The 20,027-nt window shown below is 34.3% G+C and overlaps 1 pseudogene; it reads left to right on the top strand.

Annotated features, from left to right (window-relative positions):
• Nucleotides 1-4,720: 4,720 nt before the first annotated feature.
• LOC149549252 (hsp70-Hsp90 organizing protein 3 pseudogene) lies at nt 4,721-7,546 on the top strand (annotated as a pseudogene).
• Nucleotides 7,547-20,027: the final 12,481 nt, after the last annotated feature.

Here is a 20,027-nt window from a genome sequence, read left to right as displayed (position 1 = left end):
AGATGTTTCATTTGTACTGCACTTGGTCATCTTGCCAAGAATTGCATGAATACTGAAAGAATTGAAGAAGAAAAAGGCAAATGCTGATAACATCAGAAAAAAGATGAGACAACAATGGGTTCCAAAGTCTACTAAGAATGCAAATCCAAGTGATGATGAACAAGTCACTCAATAATTGAGTGACTCCACCATTTCTACTTGATCTCTCAAAGGAGTATTGGAATTGTGATACTAAATGAGACATCAGATATCCATTCTAGTGAGTAGGACCAAAGATCCAAACTAGCATTCAAGATGCAAAAGGAATCACCAAGTAACAAATGAAAGTTGTCACTGAGCAAGGTCAGGTTACTGTCTTACCAAGCAAGGATGGGTTACAGACTCAAACAAGCAAGGTTGGGAGTAATTAAGATGTGTATGGTTACCGAGTCATGAAGACTTCATTGAGTATTCAATAAAAGGAAGTGGATGACAGTTTATCAATTTGATCTGACATTTGTACCAAGAATTTATGAAATTTTTTGATAAAAGGAATGAAATTGAAGTCATTTTTACCATGAAATTTCATGAGCTATTGCGTAGTGTGAACTTCAAGAGCATTCAAGTGATTTGAGAAAATTTTTACCAAAATTTTTGAATTCTCTCAAACCCTATTGAATAAAGATGGCAGCTAGCAGTAGCAAGGCAAAGTGAGGTTCAAATATGCTAGTTCTAGGTGTATAATGGAAGGCATTAGACTTCAAGCTCACTACTATAATCATTGAAACCCTAGATCTGAGTGGAGTGTAGTCTTAAATCCCTTCCAAGGTACTATTAATCAAGGACATCTATTCTCATTTTAAATGTGCGATTCAAGAAATTGATACACTAGAAATTGATGAAATCCTACAAATACTAGTACATTTAACCCTGTTTTTAGACAAAAATTTGTGACCATCTATTAAAATATTTTTAGATTGATTGGAATATGGAAGGGAAAATTAATTTTTTTAAAAATCCATGCTCGTGTTGGTCAAAATTTTGACCAACATGAGTTTAACATGTTAAAATAAAAAAGGGGCAAGTTAGGGCTTATTGTTATGTTTCACGTGGCTTGCATTTGGAGTGCCGGAGTTGCACAGGCATTCCATTTGGAGCACAGGAGCATGTCAATGACATCCCCAATGATGAAATGAGATTCATAGCACTGGTGATCACTTATCAAATCTACTATTTGAGTAGAGAGAACAATATAACAAGGTGTGCAACATATGGTGCTTATCAAATCATTCATTTTGTTGTAAGTTCATTCATATGGTTTCATATGGTGCAACATAAGGGGTTGAAGTTTGTTATAAGTTCATTTTGTATTTCATAATTTTATTCTCTTGGTTTAGGAGTACAATCAAAGAATGAATCTACCAACATATAACATAAAGTGTTCACCATACAAACAAAAATTAGAGAGTTGATTTGATATGCTTGCTCATCACTCTACAATGCCTTACATGATATACTACCTAGGGTTTTGGTGTTGTGTCCTACAATAGGGATGCACTAGGAATAGTGGGATAGGTTTGCATCATAGCTAGCTGAATCAAACTTTGCTTTTGGTTTTGACCCTAATAATTGTTGTATTGAGGTTACCACTTTTGTACAAGGTAATCTTCTTGGCTTCTATTTCATTTACATCTCAGGGGATTGGTTAAATACACATTAAACTACTGTTGACTAGATTCTTTGGGGGAGATTTGAACATGGTGGTGGAACACCTTTCTGACTAGAGTTGGAAAAGCCATCCTAGATTGCCTCAACTTTAGTTTGAAGCTTGGACCCTTTCTCAAAACTTTTTAGGTATTTATGATATGATTAAATGGGCTCTCATAGACACCATTAGTTCATGTGGAGCAACTATTGTGAAGTTTTTACTTTTTAGAAGATACATCACTTGGTCATGTCTTATGTTTCCTCCCAATTTGTTTGTTCTCCATTTTTCAATGGGACACATCCATCTTGACTCGATTTCCAGTCTTTCAAACTATCTTCAAGTAGTCAACATTGCATCTTTTCATGGGATTCTTAATGATCTCTAGTATAGTTGAACATATCCCATCTTCAATATCATTATTATATTGATGGCTTTATAGCTATTTGAAAGGTTGAGCCTAAAATTCAAAATCATAGATGGATATGTTGTTGAGAAAGAACAATTGCATGTCATATGCTTTTACTTTGAGAATTTGGTAATAGAGAAATGTTAAGCATTCAAGACTTAAGAAATCTCTTAAAGGACAACTTTTTTTAGGGCAAGAAATGCTTGGACAAGAATTAGCACATCATTCCTTTACAATAAAGAGATGTTGACACTAGAAACTAGCTTAACAAACTAGTTCCTTGTAAGGGAAAAGGTGCTCAATTAAGGGCATGTTTGTGATGGTTGAAGGATGATGATAATGGCACAAGGCTTTCTTTCAATTTTTGAAATATAGTTACGAAAACATACATTTTTGTGTTATTGAATTTGATAGTGAGTCACTATAGGCCAACCAAGATATGATAATTAAAATATTTTTCAAGATTTACTAATGATTCTAATAAGGACACCTTGCTCCCCAAATTTGAAGACAACTTAGCTAATTGCATTTCTTGTAAAATTTAGCATTACTAAATTTCTTGATCACTATCTCTCCTTAGAAGGGATTGAGGAAGCTATGTAAAATTTGGCATTAGAGAAGAGCCCAAGCTTGGATGGCCTTCTAGTTTGGTTTTATTTCATGCCTTGGTGCCAAATTGGTGAGGATTTCTATGATGTTTACTTCAATGCCATTGAAACTAGATCTGTAGGAGTTATTATTAATCAAGGTATTATTAAAATAATCCCCAAAATAAAATTAGAAGTCTCGATGAATGGTTAATTACAATCACCAAGTTGTGGTGCCAACTCGAAAGATATCCTTCAAAGAAGGGACATCCTTTTTCCATGAGCTTTTCAGGTGTATATTGCTTGTTTAGGTGATTGTGGGATGTTCTCTACTGTCCTTTTAAGAATAGACTCATAGATTTAAAATTAAATACAGTGATAATAAAAAAAGCAACAGTCTACCATCAAATATGAAAGGGTGGGGGCATGAAGACCTTCCTTCTTGGGAAAAACAAAAGAAGATTTGGGCTTGCCAAGTAATAAACAAATGAATTTTGGCTCTTTCTATTAAGGTCATTGTGTGTGGAGAGAGGGAGAGGGAGAGGGAGGTTTTTTGGCTTCTTGTATTAAGGTCCTTCTAAAAATAGATTTGTAGATTTAAAATTAAATATAGTGATAATAAAAAAAGCAAAAGAGTTTACCATCAAATATGAAAGGGCGGGGGCATGAAGGCCTTCCTACTCAGGCAAAACAACAGAAGATTTGGGCCTGCTAAGTAATAAACAAATCAATTTGGCTCTTTAAATTAAGGTCATTGTGTGTGTAGAGAGAGAGAGAGAGAGAGAGAGAGAGAGAGAGAGAGAGAGAGAGAGAGAGGAGAGAGAGAGAGAGAGAGAGAGAGAGAGAGAGAGAGAGAGAGAGAGAGAGAGAGAGAGAGAGAGAGAGAGAGAGAGAGAGAGAGAGAGAGAGAGAGAGTCAGTCTATGAAATATTTAGTGCTGTAGTTTGTGGCTTATCAAGGCTACACTGATCCCTAGTGCAATGCTTCTAGGCTCTCAATCAAATGATTAAGAAAGTAAGTAGTGTGGGTTTACTGAAGATGCTTGGAATTCCAACATTTTTGTGTTGACATTACACCTATTAAGTTCCCATGAGATAATAACTTGCTTGGGAACATGCTTTAGCTTCTGATTGCTATTGCACATTTTCTCATTCAGTATGTGTGGTTGAACTAGTGTTAGTTTCCTTTTTTTGTTAGATTAGTAATGCTGAAACCTGAACACCAACTGCAGAAACAGTGCCACAGTTTATTCAGAATTTGTTTGGCATGCTTGGATCATAGACATTGGATGTTGCAGAAGAGGATTCTACTAAGTCTAATTCTAGAGTCTTTATTTATTTCTAGAGTTAGTTTTCATTTAGGATATTCAAAGTAGAAGTGAACATGCTAGGATTTTTTGTTTTTGATAAAAAATGTAATACAATGGTAGGGCTTTGTATAAATTATAAATAGAAACTTTGTAAATCTTTTTTTGGTAATTACATTTATAAATCTATTTGTTTGTTTTTTTACCCATATACTCGAGAAATCTAGAAATTCTATTTAAAGATTCAAGTACCAGGAAAAGTTATGAGTATACAACTATATTAACATGAGTAGTAATCTCTTTAGTGGGGAAACAAAGGATTGTAGTGTTTTCTTTTGTGATTGGGTGGACTAAATATGAAATTTTGGATGACATTTTACTCTTTAGCTAGTGTTCTTTTATTTTGATGTGTATCCACATATTTTTTATTCTAAGGGGCACAAATAATAACAAGCATTAGAACTATGCACACTTTTAGTCTTTTGATAAGGGTGCTACTAAATTTTTTTAATTATTTGGAAAATCAATGATCTTGGAGTTGCATTTCATTTTTATAATTCTGTTCCAATGTTTATCTATAATGAAATTCCAACATTCCATTAGTTTTTCAGGCTTACCTTCTCTATAGTTGGTGTATAAACTCAACATTTATATTCAAGTTTGATCTTATTGCATTCCCTTAATTACATTTTGATTTATGCGCTTAGTGCAGAAAATTGACTCCCTTGGGGAAAATGGCTGATGATGCAAAAGAAAAAGGGAATGCTACATTTTCTTTTGGAAATTATGATGAAACTATTAAACATTTTTCTAAAGCCATAGATTTGGCTCCTAGTAACCATGTTTTGTATTCCAACCAATCTACGACATATGTTTCACTACATAAGTATGATGAGGCTCTTCAGGATACAAAAATAACTATTGAAATTAAGGCTAATTAGTCCAAGGGTTACAACATACTAGGTGCAACATATGTTGGTCTTGGAAAATATGATGATGTTATTTCTGCATACAAAAAAGGGCTGGAGCTTGATCCTACCAATGAAGGATTGAAATTAGGCCTTGCAGATTCACAGGCATCGAGTCGAAGTCATCCATTAGCTTCACCATTTGGAAACATATTTCAAGTACTAGAGTTATGTGCAAAGTTAATAGAAAATCCAAAAAAAAGATTATTTTTGCAACAACTAGATTTTGTCAAGATGATGCAAGATCTTCAAAAGAATCCTAATAATATGAATTTGTACCTTAGTGACCAACGAATGATGCAGGCATTGGGTGTGCTATTGAATGTAAAATTGCATATTGCACCATCTGATGAAGATTTCTCTGATCTAAGTGGTATGGATTCTGACAAAACCACATCCAAACCACAAGCCAAGAAAGGACTTGAGTGCTAGCCAAAACTAGAGCTAGAGCCTGAACCAATGAATATTCCTAATGAAGAGAAAGAGGAAAAACTAGAGAAGGAAAATGCTCAGAAGGGAAAAGAAGCAAGAAATGCGGCATACAAGAAAAAAGATTTTGAAACCACCATTCATCATTATACAAAAGCAGTGGAACTTGATGATGAGGATATTTCCTTTCTCACTAATAGAGTAGTTGTTTATTTAGAGATGTAGAAGGCATGTGTAGAGTTTTGTACTAAACTATTTTTAAGTTTTTCGAGATAGGGTTAGAAATTAGAAATGGAATAGTAGGTTTGGTAATGTGAATTCATTTTTTTAGATATATTGATTTTGATTGAGTGTATTGATTTGCAATATGAAGTAGTTTCAACTTTTAAAGCTATCTATCCTTTATGTGTGGAAAGTATTTACTAGGTTCATACTAGAGGAAGTCACTATTTTTGTAGTGACTAGAAAAAAAATAATTTAATGAGAAAAGAGAATTTAGAAGCCAAAGACTTTTTTGCTGAACTTTTAAACTGCTTAGGACATATTCTATGTACACCTGTACTTAAAGATCAATAGATTTGAATGTGATGTTATACTAGGGGCCCATAATGTCAGGCCCCTCTATTATTAGCATCCTTAATGCTTGCCATGCCAAGTGTTTCCTCCTTTTGAATTTTTTTTGTCAAGATTCTTTTTGTATGAACTATAACTTCTATCAATGTTTCATATTTGTTTCTATGATAATACTTGTGATGTAATCCCATCTTCGTGCTTACCTAAGTTTTTTCACTAGATTATGGAATTAAAAATATATAAGATAAATATGGGTAAGTTCCAAAGTAGTTAGCTCTCCTTCTATAACAACTTGTGGAATTAGCGGGCCCTTTTAACTCATATTTTATTTGCACTAAATTTTGTTCAAGACTTTTATCTTTTGTTTTTCACCTTCAGCCCTTGAACACAGAAGTGTGAATTGTATTCAAGCTATTATATGAAAAAATGTTTCTAGGGATTAGTTTAATCTGTACTTGATAATTATATTATGGTGCAACTATTCTGTTAGTCTAATCTATAATGAGTTGGGGTAAAGGATGTTCATCCCTGGATTTTCTTGGCAAATGGTTGATAAGTAGCCCTGAATGGTTTGTCTAATTAGAGGGAATCAACTCCATTTGTGAATCAAGTATGATTAAATTAATAAAAAATTATTTGGTGGGTCATTGTAATTGAGATGTGATGAGGATGATTCTAGTTGGGTCTTGGTACATGGTTGATGAGTAGATGTGAAAGGTTTGTTTAATTAAAGGGGAACAACTCCATTGGCAAATCAAATACAATATCAGATTGCTCAAAAATGTTATGGTTGTTCATTGTAATTGAGAAGTTGATCAATTTATGTCCAGTCTATAAACTTGAAATGAGTAAAATTTGGAAGTAGGTAGTGACATGCTTCTCAAGAGTGGGTAAGTAGAGATGTCAAAGGATTAGATTAGAGGAATTAATTGTTTTTAATACAATGTTATTTTTTGGGAAATCTGGCAATTATTGGTTACATTTTTTTATTTCATGCTGAATGGAATGTCCTTGATAATTTGTCTACTAATTTTGTAGTATGAGGAATGTATCAAAGACCGTGACAAGGCTATGGAACGAGGTAGAGAACTTTGATGTGATTATAAAATGGTGGCATGTGCATTGACTAGAAAAGGAATTGCCTATGTGAAGATGGCTAAATGCTCTAAAGACTATGAACCAAAAATTGAGTGTTTTTAGAAAGCACTTATAGAAAATTGAAATCAAAATACATTGAAAAAGCTAAATGATGCTGAGAAGGCAAAGAAGGATTTGGAGCAGCAAGAATATTTTGATCTAACTGTTTCTAATAAGTTTATGACTTTAATAGATTGTAGAGATTATGATTTTGTCTTTCTCATTTTAAGCAAGTTTATCTTTTCTGTATATTCTCAAAAAATTGGATATGTGCTTTAGGTGGTGACCAAAGATGTTGAATCAGTTCAATTTACCTTTTATACAGATGAAGAGGTGCAATCTTCAAGTGTAAAGCGTATTACAAGTCCTATTTTATTTGATAACATGAACAAGCCTACACCTGAGGGATTGTATGATCCAGCACTCAGTCCTCTTGATCAATATGGTAGGTGAGTAACAAAGAGCTTGAGACACTGAGTTAAAAATTGCTAAATGTTCATGGTAATGGAGGTTCTATGTTTGCAAGTAAAACTCTTTAAAGTGCAAAACGAAGATAGAATTGTTTTGAATATCTCAACACTTAGTTGCAAACATTTTACTTCAAAGTCAGATTACTCTTATTATAGGTCTTTCCCAATATAAAATTCATAGCTAGCTATGAATAATCCATGCCTCTAAAAATGGTCCTTATTTGATGAAAAGGTTTTAATGTTTCATATTTTAAATTTTTTTTTGAATATCAAACCCAAAATGCCACCATTACCACACAAGAACAAAACCATCATTTTGGAACAACTTTGGCTGAAATGGGGAGCACAATTCTGTACCAGCCATAGTGTCACCTAAAAATTGCTAGGAAAGCAGAGTTTGTTTTTGTGAATTTTCTTTTGCATTTGGAAATTAGATAGCCAACTATTGCTTAGTCAACCATGGTAGGCGTGGAGCTTTTTGGTGAACTGTTGGGTGTTAATTTAAGAGATAAACTGAGAATACACAAAATAGAGATAAGACATAGGATATATCATGGTTCACCACAACTGTGGCTATGTCCACATTGAGAGCAGAGCAAAAATATTATTTAGTCATTGCAGCTTGTAGCTTACATACACAGGGCTTGGTCCTTATATTTATACAATAGTCTTCATGAGAAGATGAAGAGACAAATAAGAAGAATGTGAAATGAACATTCATGACAGTTGTACTTCACATCAAACACTGGGTTCCCTAACTACTCAAAAATTATCCTGTTTAACTTTTTATTTTATTTTTTATCTTGTCTACTAAGAAATTTGATTTTGGCTAAGTTACCAGTGCTCTAGAAAATCTATTTATTGTCAAATTTGTTTACCCTTGTTTTCCCTCTATTTTAGAGCATCTATATCATATGTAAATTAGTTTTTTTGTTAATTGAAAGTGGTTTTTGGATAACAAACAACCCATTGAAAATATAAAACCTAGATTGATATACATAATATTTTAAAATATCTTAGAATTGTTGTTGGTTTAGATGACGAGCATCCTTTAATTTTGGGAAGTTTTTGTCTTAGGATTTTCATTTCCAAAATGTTCTACATATAGGAAATGAGATTACCTAATTTTTTTTTGCAAGGAGGGAAAATCATTTTAGTTTAATCTATAGCTTTCTTTTTACAATAGAGATTGGAACTTCACTCTTCATTGTTACAAAACAGCTCTGAACATAGTTTGAGGAAACTATAAATGATTGAGTTGAGTAGTTCTAGTGGGGATAAATCTCGATAAACATAGGAAAAAATCACTTGTAGTTGAAACTTAACAAAAGTGCTTTGTAAATATATCTTTTTGTGATGTTTTTTTTGGGCATCCTATTATCACTAGGAATTTTAACACTCTAATAAAGGAGAAGAAATGAGATAGTATATTCTTAGAAGACCAATTTTTCTGGAAGTGCCTTCAAACCATCTTATTATCATATTGTCAGACAACTAGATGTACCTAAGGATGTTATTATTTATCTAAGTTAGGCTTAGAAATTAATTTAATTTTTGTTATAAAGAGAATATGAATTTTTGCTCCTTGATCCAAAACTATATAACAAGGGGACATGGAGATTCCAAACATGCAAGTGGTTAAGGCTCTTGGTATTACAGAATGATGCATTTCATTTCTCAGTTTTGTCTCTGAAGAACAAAACAAGACGATTGAAATGTTGGAGAATATGGTATATGAGCATATGGAAGCACATCTTTGCTGTAGTCCATTGCAAAATGCCAAATCTCTCATGATTGAGGCATAAGGTTTGCACTAGACACATGTTGGGCACAAGCCTTAACTATGACAATTTCCCTCCCAAATGGTTTGAAATGAAGATTCTAAGGAATGCAAAGGAAGACCAATCCTACTCAAGAGGAGGGCACCCCATCAAGATAACTCATTTGAACTGTCTAGTATTTGAGGGTAACCATTAAGTTCACTTGAAAATCTTTAAATTTAGTATCTGTAGTTTCATGTATTGTGTTGGTATACAATGTTAGAGGAAATGAAAGGAAATATTTTAGTGTCTTAATACCAAGCATCATAATCAAGTTATAACAAAGTTACAAACACTAAGAGGAGTTTAGTTAATACATAACACAAAAATTAACATATGTAGGGACTTAATCAATACAAACACATACAGAAACTCAATCACTATATACAAATAATGGTACGTGATTTAAGGACTAGCTTGTTTGTTGCTGAGAATATTTATATATTTGGAAGCAAACATGGATCACAGGCTAGCAAGTTGTGTTATGCGAGGTGACCATGGATGACTAATAACGTCCTATGGAACAAACATGCCAATAAGCTGCGGTATAGGTGGCTCACAGGCTACAAAAATTTATAAATGAGCAAGATGTGTTATGCAAAAAGTTAGATGAACTTAGAAAGTTACACTATCATAGGTGCTTCATAGACCATCATTAGGGAGCATAAAAAATGTTGGATCAAAAACTAGCAAGCCATATTATGGTAGGTGATTAGGGTAATCATCCGTTGGCCAACAAGTTGCATTATGCCGGGTGATTTATAGACTACCGACTACCATTGCTTAGGGAGCATATAAATGTGATGCATCACAAACTAGAAAGTTGCATTATGCTACTTGATCAAGCTAAGCTAGTGAGCGAGCTGTATTATGCTGAGTGATTTTTAGACCACCAATGCTTCAGGCAATATAACATGTAATGGATCATAAAATAACAAGCTACATTTTTCCAGGTGATCAAGGTAAGCCATATGAATTCTAGTGACCAAAAATTTGTGTTATGTCTTGAGATTGTTGACTGCCAAATCTGTTATGTGTTTTTCATTTAGAGCTTATAACTCTAATACCATGTTCATTTCTTTAATCTAGTATCTAGGTAACTACCTAGGAAAGAGCAACAGTAGGTGAAGTGCCTGGAAATGCACCCTTTTGTTGTTCCATTATGTCTGAGTATCCCTATTTTTGTTACAGTGACTTGTACCATTTACAATTTTACATGCTTCTTTTTCTTCCTTCCCTCTTGCTGGTTCTTTGCTTCACATAAAGTTCTCATCTTAAATACATCCAATTTTGTATTGGTATCCTGAGAGAAAATGTAGAGTTAAGCCAATTTATTCTAAGGGAGCAATGTTCTTGTGTAGATGTCGAAGAGCTCTCTTTAATGACTTCCTTGGAAATTTTTGTCAGCCTTGCATTACCTGAGCTCATATTGGATGAAAACTTAATAATTGTTTGTCCTCTCTATCCTATTGCCTTTACAGTTAGATATTGCAAATGCTCATTATCTTGCTCTTGTTTTTTGGACCCTATATTAATACAAATGCTTGATCCAACTATGTTTACAATCATTGAGGACAATGAAAAAGTAAATAAATCACTTGCATAATTATATATGGTTAATTGATAAATTAAAGCAAGAAAATAATTATTAAATAGATAAACATGATGGGACTGACATTAGATATTATGATAAATTCCATAGTAAATGTGGAATCAATTAAATTCAATCCATGGGTATTTGGTGTTGAATTTGATGATGTCACTGTGAAGATGTCAAAAGTTTATTTGTCATGATACCATAATTTTAGAACCTATTAGATGACTGTTACTAACCTAGAAATCTGACTGTAAAACTCCTTGCTAAATTTCTATTGGTGGATGTGATCTCTGCAAGTGAGGACTTGAGTTGTGTAGAATTGTTACTATAATTTGTGGATTAGATCTGGTTGAATTCTATTGTTTGGATTTTTCACCACTTTATATGCTCCATGTAATAAGGAACTTGTAGTGTTGAGAAAGACCTTTGAGAAATCTACTGAATTGCGAGGGTTATGATCTCCTTGGTTGGACTCCTAGATGGACTGATTGTGTGATGAACGCAAATCAAACAATAAGCAAGCATGTAGTATGCTCATAGGACAATGATGCAATGTTGGCATCCATGCGCTCAATTTATGTTTCTTACTCTCATAGATGATTTATTTGAATTGGTTTTAATCCCTAATACGTCATCATAGTGTGCAATTTGGAATAACTTGAACTTCAATTAGCTCAGAATTGCTAGTCAAAATGTAAGCATGGGTTCACAATAAAAATTGAGGGTTCAGATATGTGGACTTGTAGATGCTTATGATCAATTCTATACTTGTAGACCCAAACTCGGACAACAAATAATGAATTCTATACTTCAAGACTTGTCTGAATTCTGTGGTTGTGATTTTTTTGGTACACTATATAGGTTGATGCACATAGCAATTTTAGAAATCTGTTGAAGGCACAAGGATTAACTCAACATGTAAGCTCTTTGTTTTTTCTCTTGATGCTATGCTAGCTGATATATATTCAATACTTGAATGCTAGAGTTCTCAGCATGGTCTAGGGATTTTTCTTCTGAAATATCATACATTGGCCTAATTGGTAAACTTTGACATTGGGAATTGTTGAACATTTTCTATTATTTAAACATGAACAAGCAAACTTATGCTATATGGAAGCATTGCGCATACAACCAACTTTTGCAATTGCTTGGTCAAATTTGGCTGGCCTATTTATGGAAGTAGGAGATTATATGAAAACCCTTGCATATTATAAGGTTAGCTATTATTCTATATGTAGTATATTTCACACATCACTTGGGGTTTATCCACGATGGAGCAGATGTTCTTAATGAACAAGATGTGCAACAAGATTGTAGTTTTTAATTCTCATGGGTATCTTTTCATGTGGAAAAACATCCTAGAAATTTTTTTTATTATCATTCTAAATTGGTTGGTTTTTATATGCAGGAAGCAATCAAACTTAAACCTAACTTTGCTGATGCTCATTTGAATCAAGGGAATGTTTTAAAGGTAAATTTTTGTTGTTTGGAGCTCTACTATTCACTTTCAGCTATGGAAAGTTGTGCTCATGTTAATTTGTTATACATATCCAATGTCAGGCTATAGGAAGGCCCCAAGAGGAAATTTTGTGCTATAAGTGAGCCATTCAAATAAGACCAGACTATGCAATTGCTTAAGGTAAGTATTCCTTTGAAAATTCAAGTGATGGATCTTTTAGAGGGGCTTGGGGAGGGGCTAAATCACATGATTGTTATTTGCTATATTATGTTGTGTTGAATCCCTATGTGGTTGTATGTTCTATGTTTTGGATGATATTTGCTTGCATTCCACACTTTTAAGACCTGCCTAAATACGGTGCTTCCTAACAATACCTTTCTTGTTTCTGCTTGTCTCATCTTTTTCTTTCATGAAGGTGTGTGGATGTGGGCACTAGTGTTGGCATGCACGAAGTGCATGTCTCAGCCTATAGTTTACCCACGTGCTTGTTTGTTCTTGAGTCCTAGCAACGAATCTGAACTAAGTTCTACATGTACCATGGTCGCTAAATTAGTGTCCCTCACCATTGTACTTAGGCATTTAGCTGACATTAAGTAATGTCGTGAGGATGCATTTATACAATCTTCACCAGGCTTTTTAAAGGAGCAGTAAATTGTATTATTATTTACACAATTGGAAAAATACAGTTGATGCCACGAGTTATGGGTTACTTTAGTAAGAAATATCAGGTGCAAGTCATCTTGGGTAAGTGGTAAGGTTGAGTTTAGTGATAGGGAGTTGGTGGATATGGTATGTTTTGTATTGTAGGGAATATGGCAAGCATTTATTATGAACAAGGTGAACTGGACTTGGCGATAATGCATTACAAGCAAGCTATAATGTTGGATACGATATTCTTAAAGGCCTACAACAACTTGGTGAGTACTACACTTACTACGAGATATTTTTTCTAATGAAGATTTTCATTTTGTGGTGCAAGTTAATTAGTGAGGAGTTCTTAAACCATATTATGCGATCAACAAATATGAAGTGCCTCACACCCTTGTAAATATTTCAATATTCTTAGCTTCTTTGAGGCATTCTATAAAATAGTTCACATGCCTTACCTATGATTTGACATTTTGCATGCATCGTACACTCTCTCATCTAGCTGATGATGGATTACAGAGAGTGATTTTGAAATGATGATGCTAAAAAACACACACAATCAAATCCAAAATGAACTTGCGTTACAAATGGATTGTGGAAATTTGATATTGTTAATTTTGCATGCATGTCTACGAGGACAATCACAACTTAAACATATAATTATATGTTTAAGTTGTGATTGTCCTCGTAGACATGCATGCAAAATTAACAATATCAGATTTCCACAATCCATTTGTAATGCAATTTCATTTTGGATTTGATTGTGTGTGTTTTAACATCATCGTTTTAGTTCAATCTCTATAATCCATCATCACGATGATAGAGTGTAGGCTACATGTAAAGTGTCAAATCATAGGCAAGGCATGTGAACTATTTTATAGAATGCCTCAAAAAAGATTTTTGACTAATTTCAACCAATGCCTGGTAGTTTGCTACCAAACATTGGTCAAAATTTCAACCAATGCTTGAGTTTTCCATCAATGCCTTGTATTTCTCTACCAAGCATTGGTCAAAATTTTGACCAATTCCTAGTATTTCTCTACCAAGCATTGATCAAAATTTCAACCAATGCCTATTAGGAGTTGTGCCAAGACTTTTGAGAGATTTCAACCAAAGGATTGGTCAAAATTTTGACCAACCAGTTGCAAACACCTAAATTTGACTACATCACTTAAGTAATCCTATTTAGTCATCTCCTAAGGCATCATTAATTAAGTATTTAATATTTAATTAATCTATTGTCATCCCCTAGTTAATTAGTTAATTTAATTAACTATAGTCCAATTGATAAAATTAAAAGATCACCCAAAATCAATTTATCAATTAAATCCCTATTCCTCTATTAAATTGAATAAATCCTCAAATCTATTCAATTTAATTCTATATCCTCATTTTATTAAATAAATCATTAAAAAATAATCTAAAATTCTAAAAGCCTCCCTAAACCCTATCCTAACCCTTAATCCAACCCATTCACACATACTAACCTCACTTAGCCACCTAACTAACCCATCACATCAAGTCTAAACCACTTGCCCCCTAATCCCCCTCTAATCCAAGCCTAATCTTCACTCTAACCATGTGCACAAACTTAATCATAGATTAAGAATTCCTAACCCAAGCCAAAGTCGAGACTTCCACCCACCTCCCATTTTAATATACAAACAAAGACTTCATCCTCTACTTTAAAGTCAAAAGTTCCACCCACCAACCATTTTAATATTCAAAGAAAGACTGTACCCTCTATTTTAATATTCAAATAAAGACTTGACATCCTCTTTTAATATATTCAAATAAAGACTTTACCTACCCAAACCACTTGCCTCTTAATGTCATCCTAAGCTAAGCCTAATCCCTTCCTTAAGCATGTGCACAACTATAACCAAGGGTTAAGAAAGTCTTAAACCAAACCAAAGTCAAAGTTCCACCCTTAAAGTCTTGCATTCCTATTCAAGAGCCTTAAAGGCTCTTTAAGGACTTTTTACACTTATTTTCCACACTCATCCCCCCTTTTCTTCCCTCATAACTTCCTCTAACTACCTATCTTGACCATCTTCCCTATCCAATCCATGTGTAACTCTTGTCACAAGGCTAAGGCTTTGAAGAAGCACAATCCATGTGCTCTCTTCTCCTTGCATCCTAGCCCTCCTTAACCAATTCCCCTTCCTTGCATCCTAACCCTCCATCTCACTACCCCTTGGCCTATAAATGAAACCCTCTCCCTTCACAAATATCATCCACTTCTATGCTAATGTTATAATGCTATTTTGAGAGACTAAGGACTATCAAAATACCATCATAATGGAAAAATCCATCCACAAATCCATTTTGAATCATATCCTCCATTGAAGATTGAGCAACATCATTGAGCACACATCACATCTTACGGACACATCTATGCATCAAAGGGAAGATTGCTTGGTTTAAGAGGTTTGCACATTCTTAGGCTACTTTGGTATTTTAATTCTCTTTTGTCTAATCATATATGTGAGTTAAATCTATTGTTTTGAATGTTTTGATTCTCCATTGTATTCCTTTAAGCACTAGTTTTACAGCTCTATATTTTGGCATGCCCGCTGGGACCACCCACAATCACAAGGTGAAATTTATTTATTTATTTTTATTAAAATTTAAAAAAAAAAAAAATCTCACCTTCTCTCTTCCTCAAATTTTCTTTAATATTTTTATATTAAAAAAAAATTAAAAAAATTTGGGTAACTGATAGTGAAAATTTGGTAAAAATATGCATATTCATATAAATGTATTAAAAAAAAAAAAACAAAATTCAAAAGAAGTGTAACATACTTGCCTGTCTTTTTGGACTGGCATGGATTTTGGCCCCCAAAATTTTATAATTTTCTTGCAAGCACCATCCAAACCCACCTATCGGCCACCACAATGTCATTCCTAGTCACCACAGCCACAAGATGTGCACTTTGGTGATGTCAGCACAACATCATTTCTACATACCTTTCTAAGCCTTAAGAAGCAACATTCGATGTTTTACTCATAACTTGAGCATCCGAACTCCATTTTTAGAAAATGAAACATTGTTGGAAAGCTAGTTTTGAGCCCCTTGTGATGGTGTTGGTTTCATCATATTTTGTAGCCTTTTAGATACTTATTTTCACTATCAATCACTGAAATTTGATCTTAATATTTTCATTGCAGGGTTATTTCACTTTTTATTATACAAATTTGATATCCTAACCTGCGGTTTTGTAGGGATATTATCTAACTCGTGCATTGCAGGTTGAAGAATTATAAGAAACCACTAACCATGTTTCTTGCAGGTTTTCCTTACATGGTTTAATGCTCTTGGAAAATGAACTTGAATGTTTAAACACTTGTCTTTGAATGCATGTTGCTAAAATCAAATCTTGAATCCCATGGATTAAAATATAAAATTTTCATTAGAATGCATGATCAACACAATCTTGGATGCTAAAGGATAAAAAGAATGAATGCGATGAACATTTGATTTTGGGTATTAAAGAACATTGCAAATCAACACACTTCAACTTTGGTGCTTAAAATGAACTTCATTCGCTCTTGAATGCTCTAAAGTGAAAATGTTCTTATTCCCTCCTTTTTAAAAGCTTTCACGTGCATAAATTTATTATGTTGACGAACTCTCAATTTCCATTATGTTGACAACACTGTCAAGTTGGAATGAATATTGTATGCCATAATCACAAGTTTTTTCAATCATAGATTACAAAATCTAAATCATCAATTGGAAATGAACGAGTGTATTTTAAACCCAAGATCACTTATGTGGTCTTCTTTTACACTTTTTAGGAGGCCTACTTGGGGATTTCATCACCCCTTGGGATGACCTCAACTCTAGCATTCTGGTAGAGTATAAATATTGGGAGGTGAATCGAAAGACACCTCTCTTGGAAGCATAATCTTGTCACTCTTGGCTAAGCCCCAAAGAACTTTATACTTTTGGGAAGTGAAGGTGGAGATTTGGGTTACCGTCTCCTCCTAGCTGAGTGGAATTATTTTTTTTCATCTACAGATTTCGACCTCATGTACCTTGCGTATATCAAGGACACTCCTAGCTAAGCTTGTATATCCTAGCAAAAACCTTATAGGGCTATTGATGTTTTGATGTGCTTGAGTGTTCAAAATCCCCCCCATGTTTCAAAAACAATAAAGTCCTTTTGCTAAAGAGATCACTTATACACCATTCATAACAGTTGTTAGCAAGTCCATTTGCAACAACTATATGTCTAGTTTGCTACACTTTATACAGTGATAAATCATTCAACCCAAATGAAAGGGATACTTAGCATAGTCACTGCCTCATCCAAGATTCATCCAAAACTTCCACAATATTTTCATCCTAATCACATCCTTTCTTAAATCATTCTATGTCTTCCATCAAGTCTTCCTTATCCTAAGATAGCTAGGTCTTCTTAGTCATTCCCCTTTGGAGTTAGTCTTTCCTTATATCAATAGCTTAATCCAAATGCAAATCTAAGCTTACCAGCTTATCCTAATCTACATTTTCAAATCCATCCATATACATCCTTCATCCCCATCCAACTCATCATCAAAAAACATTATCACAATCCTATTATGATGAGTTTGGTCATCCCACCTTTTCTTCCACTCCATCTTATTCTAATGATGATGAAGATCTTGTTGATTATGACAGGTATATTGTAAGCCTTAGAGATATTACTCCCAAGATCCTCCCAAATCCAAACATTCCTCCGAACTAATCCATCATTCCTCCAAAAATACCCACAAGTATCATGCCTTTGACAAGGGAAATCCATTATTACCCTCATCCTCACCTCCTTCCTATATTGTGCCCACATATTCCTCTTATAAATTAGTCATATATCCATCTTCCTCCACCTTCATATCCCAGTCTCCACTATTCCATAACAATGCTAGTAGCTACATCCCTAGTCCACACCCACCATCTTAATATCTTCCAAACCACTTTCCAAATCCTTCAACCATTCCTAGTTATAAAATACATCACCCCAATTCCCTTACTCCCCTCGGTCCAACACACACATCTCCAAGGCATTTTATAAGGAAACCTAAAGAAAATTAATCTCCTACACCCATTATTCCTCTTACATCATCCTATTGCTATCATCCCTATTTAATCCACCCCACTTATCAAACCCCTTCCATCTCCTACCTCCCATCCATTGAATCCCTCCAAATCGCATCCACATCCCCTCCTCCTAGCATTATCCAAATCCCATGTAATAAACCTAATGATTCCATCCCCCATCAACCCATCTCCATTGAAGAACCTCTCACCCATCCATCTACCTCACTTAAAGAAACCATCCATACTTCTCCTATCATACCATTCACTCCCATCCATTCCTGTTAGGATCGTGTCCAAAAGCATGTTGAAATATCCTATGACACAAAAGAAGATCCCACCATCCCACTTATTCCCCTACATGATCCACTTTTACCATTCACTCCATCCAAAGAGCAATCACCATCCCCTCCATATCCAAATCCTACCATCATACCTAATCCATCTCAAGATCCATGTCCATCCACCCATCCAAACCAAGATCCTCTCCTTCCATCCCCTTTGCTTCATGATTATATGTCTCCTATACTTCCTGGTGATAGATCTATAGAAGAGCCACTAACTATCGTACCCAAAGCTTTGACTCCTTTAGCTAGTAATGAAATCACATCTTGTGTTTCAAATAATGAACATCATCTTGAAGAAATAAATAAAAGTGCATCTCTAGATTTTGGTATCCATTCTATCCTTGCATGGTCCCAAGTCCTTCCATCTTTATCCCAAAGTTCCCATCCATCTTGTTCTACATCTATTTTAGGCCCTTATCCTACTACTTATTTCCAACCCTCCATTTTGGGTCTATATATCCCTTATCTCAATCCCCCACCCTTTCCATACATTTTGGGTCCTTATATACTTAATATGAATCCTTTATCTCATCCATCTATTTTGGGACCCGCTCCTTCCCCATTTCCATCTATTTTAGGCCCATATCCTTCATTCCCTCCATCCATTTTGGGCAATTATATCCATCCATATCCTATATTCCAATCCATCATTCCATCCCCTCATATCCATAAGCTAGATCATCAAAGGTACTCATCCTTGAATCCCTTCCAACCTTCAAATTCTATCATTCCATCCATAATCCCTCCATATCCCCCATGCTCTTGTTCCCATACCATGGCTAATAGAAGAAAATTGGATACCAAAATTAAAACACATAAATCCAAAAATACACAAAAATCCAAGTTTCAACATGTCCCTTCTAAAATACATGTTCCAAAAGTGAAACATTTAATCCCAATCAAAGAAAAAGTCAAGAGGCCACAAAGGCCCAAGCTACAAAAGTCAAAAATCATGTAGATACCTAAGATGCTCATAAAAGAATTGCATCTCAAAGAAAAATCTCAATTGGCATCCATTCATGCTACTCAAAAAGCCTCATCCATTCATCCTTTATCCAAATCTCCATATATACATCCTTTATACCCCCAATCCACTATTAGACCATATGCTTCTTATCCTAAATTTACCATCCTCCATCTTCCAACTTTACTTGTAGTCCTTACATTTGTCTTTCTCCATTTTCTCCTTCACCTCATTCAATACCATCTTTCCCACTACTTCATCACCTTTTAGGGTGTGTGTCGATGATGATCTTTCCATTTTCCTCATTAATTTACCCACAAGCCTCATGTCTTTCCATCCCTTACCGGTCAACTCTCAACTATTGTTCTACTTGTATAATCCAATCCTTTTTAACTACCTCCCTTCCTACCAACATCTATGAGTCAAAATGCATCAAAAAAAAGAAAGTCATTAAAAAAATTTAAAAAGAAAAGTCATCCATTGGTGAAAACTTGGCAATTCAAGTGCCATGGATAAGTACCATGATGAAAACTTGGCAAACAAGCATCA

This window comes from Cupressus sempervirens, chromosome 7, assembly GCF_028749045.1.
Source record: "Cupressus sempervirens isolate cs-2001-9-10 chromosome 7, ASM2874904v1, whole genome shotgun sequence".
Taxonomy (NCBI): domain Eukaryota; kingdom Viridiplantae; phylum Streptophyta; class Pinopsida; order Cupressales; family Cupressaceae; genus Cupressus; species Cupressus sempervirens.
Note: the sequence above shows the minus strand (reverse complement) of the source record. Positions and strands in the feature narration are given on the sequence as shown.